Source organism: Saccostrea cucullata, unplaced genomic scaffold (assembly GCF_032062105.1).
Source record: "Saccostrea cucullata isolate Sc308-1 unplaced genomic scaffold, CSIRO_AGI_Scuc_v1 ctg16772, whole genome shotgun sequence".
Classification (NCBI taxonomy): Eukaryota; Metazoa; Mollusca; class Bivalvia; order Ostreida; family Ostreidae; genus Saccostrea; species Saccostrea cuccullata.
In genome coordinates, this window is record NW_026940298.1 from 1 (window position 1) to 4804 (window position 4804).

Below are 4804 nucleotides of genomic sequence, written 5' to 3' on the forward strand. Positions count from 1 at the left end.
GTAGTAAACATCTCGGGCAGAGGCAGGAAGAACTGTCTGTAATAATACAAGTGTTCTTATATGCCATAAGAATACATGTACATCAGGATATAATCTAAAACCATTAAGTACAGTGTGATTCATCTTCATAACTGTCATTTTCAAAACAAGAGGGCAGTACTAGCCAAACATCATGTCTGGCAAAATACCTCATCATTAAAACAATTACATCCGACATTGAAACATAGGTAATGTAGGAAACAAGATAATTTTTTCCTGCTTATATTTCTCTTTTCTTGAATTTTCTTGAAGTTTGTCTGGAATTTAAAACCAGGCATAAAAAGACTGAAAATAGTGGGTGGAACACTATTTCAAATCAAAGCAGACAGTTACATATTCATGTAATACAGATCATTATCGGCATATCCAAATCCTGCCTAAAAATTAAGCTACCTTAAATGATTTGATTGATGACAGTCCATCTTGAGATCTTTGATAGTCATATCTGGAGAACGGTCCCTTCAGCAGAGCTCCTGTGTGTCTCAGATTAATGTGTTCCTCAACAGCTATGTTTCCCCAGTGTGAAATTTCTATGATCCTTTCCAAATTGGTGACAGTCAGGAAAGGAGAATTGTTTTCATAGTGTACTCTCAATTCTGCCTGAAAGATAGATGAATGCTTTGAAGTTCAGTTCAGTGTTTTCCATTTATTTCAAAGTAAAGGGTTAGAGATCAGTTGTAACAGGCTAGAGGCTGAGGTTTATGACGAGAATCTCAGTGGCCCAGAGTTCCCGAAACTAGTCAAAAATCTGTCGGACAATTGTCCTGTAAATTTTTAAAATTCACCGGACAAATGTAAAATTTACCGGACATTAATTTTTTAGATAAAATGAAATCCACTTAAAAGTAATGCAAACAGTTAAAAAAATTCTTTAATTTATTCCTTTTCTCTCTCTATTTCCCATTCAGTTTGTCTTACCAGTTTGCCACTGTAGTCCATGATCAGGAAGACCTTAGGACATCTAAATGAAAAGTTAGCAAATACGTTTTTTTTTTTTATTAATTCATTAAAATATTTTCTATTAGGCCTATGTATCTGGGGTTAGACGTCGCTGACGGTGTATGATGACCAGGGCTTCATCGTATAAAAATTATGTCCTTTCTGACATATTTTATTTTTAAAATAAAATCTGCAACATGACGTCTTTTGTTTGATTGTTTTACTTAAGAATGTATTATACAGAAATATGTACTAATAATATAAAAATATGCAAATTAATCATGAAAATGATGATTTTAAGTGACATTTTTGTCGTTTTATTACATGAAGTCAGCTAGTCCGCTTTTTTTTGAAACGGGGAAACGCGCTTGTATAAAATGCTAACAAATGCATGGGGAAAAAAATCCAAAAATTAGTTTTACATTTATAGTTCTAATGAATTAATTTACAGAGAAAATAAAAATGGTAAGAAATTGTCTATAATCAAGCAGAAATAGCTGGCAACTTGGCTTGATCTTAACCATGTTAACCCTGCAAAGTTCGTCCTGCAAAACGAAGTAAATTGCCACATTTTTTACTGTCAGAACTTAAGAAGGAAAAATATTTGTTTGACAGGTTTTTTTTCCAGACTTATGGAGAATATTATTTTATTATGTAGCCTTTTATAGTAGACATACACCGTCTACATTTAAACAAGAATGCACGAGAATAATCTGGCGCACCACTGACGTTTTTTTTTTTTGAAATTTCTTTGGCTTTGCACGCTGATTGAATCTTGAATTAAATGATTTTGTTAAAATTATGTGTCATTGTTATACAGTCTGTAAAAAAAACCGTCGGACATGTTGACCGATAATATTTAAATTTTACCGGTCCCATTCAAAATTTACCGGGATCCCCGTGGACCGGTGCGTTTCGGGAACTCTGGTGGCCCTTGAAACAAATTTTTATTTCAAAGCAGCATTTTTGTCAATTGAAGCAGTCAATTTGGCCAGTAGCCGGTTCTTAGGGAAAACACTGTCAGTTACTCATTTTTTCTCACTTTCTGTAAATATTTAAATAAGTGGAGGTCTATATTTTACCTCAGCAAATGCTTCCCTTTGTTCATATGGTCCGTATGTAATTGTTCTGTCACTCTGGGAGACTGGTTTTGGAGATTTGCTGTAGGACTCATGGCAGTGTTTGTGGTAGTTACTGTTGTTGTCTGAGATTTAGTGACATATGGAGAATAAAAGTATACATTGCCATTATACAAAACTTGTTGTTTCTGACTCTTGTGTGATTTCTGCAGTGTAATGGTGTCAATGCATGAGCATACATCGAGTCCACATCAACTGTCATCGTCTTCCCCGCCTCCCGAGACTGGAGGGAGGTCATATTCTAGTCATCTCTGTGGAATAGATACAATGGTTAGACCAAAACATCTGATACTCTAAGCTCACAACTCTCACACAACATTTTGGGATTGGGGTCGGGCCATTAAATTTGGGAAAATTTGCACCATTTCTGAGATAATCATTATATCTGAACATTAAAATCCTCACATATACATGAACACCAAAATCCTTATATATTGGATTATCTGTTAATTAAATTAGTTTTACTGCACAGAGAAATACGAGTAGCAAGTTAATTTATAATATATGCAATGATTGTTCTCTTTCTTTAGGAGGGGAACTTTAGAAAAATAAAAACAACTATTAATAAATCTGGGTTGCATAGTTGGTACCTGACTATTGATGCAAGGAACCCAAGTTTGGATGAGGGCAAATTATTGAAACGAATTAAGGAATGAAGGGTGTAATGATATAGAGATATCCGCTCAGTCTGGTTAGCTAGGATTCTAAAGCACAGTAGACTTACTTTTTAGATGAAACAGTGGCTTTTGAAATTCCCAATTTTTCATCTTTGTCTTTAACCTAATAAAAAAATCCAGATCATCATGACTTATATACATGAAATAAAAATACAGAATGGGGAAATGTAGTTAGAATAATCTAACTGTGTCTCGGGACAAGCCCTCACCACAGTTAGAATACCACCCATACAACTCGCAATGTAGCAAAAAATTGCAATAATCGCTCCGAAACAATTTTGAAGAATACAAAGGGATTTGCACTGAAAATAACTTCCAAATTAATCATAACAAACCTTTTTGGGACTGTGTAAGTACTTAAACCTTAAGTTTAAACCAACGATTTTTCTCGCTTCAAATTTACACGCCATGTTTACGTTCGGAACTCTCTTGATTGTTCATAGTAAATGCACTAGTACGATTTATCGCCCTGTTTACTTTGTGAATACACGGAACGCATTCTATCTTTAAACCGGGTCGTAGGACATTTATCATTTTAACGATAGAACATCCTATCTAAGGGAAATGCAGTACCAGGAACCTGAAGACTTCCAAGTATCGTACATACAGACTTTAGAGGAAGTGATAAATAATGCATAAAACAATTTGCTAACATAAAGTCAATGGCACATTTAGATAGGAAGTTGACAAGTGCATACAGACAATATTAAATCAATGCTAAATGAGAGCAAGTTATTGCACTGTTGAGTGTTGTACTTACGTTTGCACTCAGGTATGAAAGGTAGTTTTGAAGCGATGACCGAGTGCGTATAAAGAAGGATTTTATTGGTGTTCTTCCAGCATTTTCTAACGTAACTGTTGTTGTCATTTTAACAAGGTGGGTTGACAAGTCAATTTTCCTTTCCACTTTACTGTTTATTACAGCATTGTCAATGGTATCTTGTCTCGCACTGCATTCGATACAAAAAATAATGCAAAGCCAAAATGCAAAATGCAAAAGAGGCTTCATGATCAAAGATGTTGTGATTGCACCAGATTTTTAGACGTCCCTTTCTTTCGACCCGGTTTCTCGACAAGTAAAACAGGAAGTTGTTGTCAGCTCTCGACAGCCTCGTTTTCAAAATTTAAAGCGTCAGCGTCTCGATTTTCCGGAAAGGACCCCAAAATACCCCAAGAGAGCCCAAAAGAGATTGAATAGGTACCTAAGAGAAAAAAAAAGAAGAAGAAGAAAAGAAATGACCATTATAAATACGAAGACACACATGTGACAAATTAGAGGGGAGTACAATCCTACAACACATGCGCACAATCGAGAAACTGTTGGTTGCAAATAAGACTGAGAAAAATAATCTGCCAATATTACTCTGGGTAAAAAATCAAGTTTCAAGAGTGGTTGGAGTAACAGCTTTCAAATCCTTTTGTTTTGTTCATTCAAGAAAACTGTTTATTGCAAACTCCAAAATACAAGAATATATTTCCGGATTTCACGGTAGAAAAGTGTTAGCTTTAGCTTGCATTTAAATTTACAATATCAAAAATAACTGAATTTAAGTCGTTTAATTAAAAAGTACATCCTCATCTAGAGTTAATGATGAATATATTTTTTTAAAGATTGCAATTTTCTTTGGCCTAACTTACTGGACAGTGGCAGGTAAAGTCACCAATGCATATCGAGATCGGTTTACCTGTAGGTGTTCAATAAATTGTTAACAATTGAAACTCCGGTCAGTGCTCTACCAACTGAGCTATCTGGCCACCGGCGATCGAACCCGGTGACCGCCAATTCCTCCCTCCTTAAAGGTCTTTGGCCCTCCAAAGAAAATCAGGTCTTTCACCTGTCATTGCATGGAGTAATTTAAAATGCTCGCAAAGATGTTTCTGACCGCCACAAAATTAACTAAAAGTCCAATCCTCAGGTTCTGAAAATGTATATACCCAAAGTGTTTCTTATAATGTGTATATCAGTGTTTCTTTAAATTCATCTTTAAAGTAAATCATGTTATACAGGGA

At 35.1% G+C, this 4804-nt stretch overlaps 1 long non-coding RNA gene across 1 annotated transcript; it reads right to left on the reverse strand.

The window, feature by feature from the left end:
* Positions 1 to 2247, reverse strand: LOC134255073 (uncharacterized). Its single transcript, XR_009989447.1, has 3 exons — positions 2061 to 2247; positions 433 to 639; positions 1 to 36 (listed from the first exon to the last, which is right to left on the reverse strand). It is a non-coding gene; the product is annotated as an uncharacterized LOC134255073 (long non-coding RNA).
* Positions 2248 to 4804: the final 2557 nt, after the last annotated feature.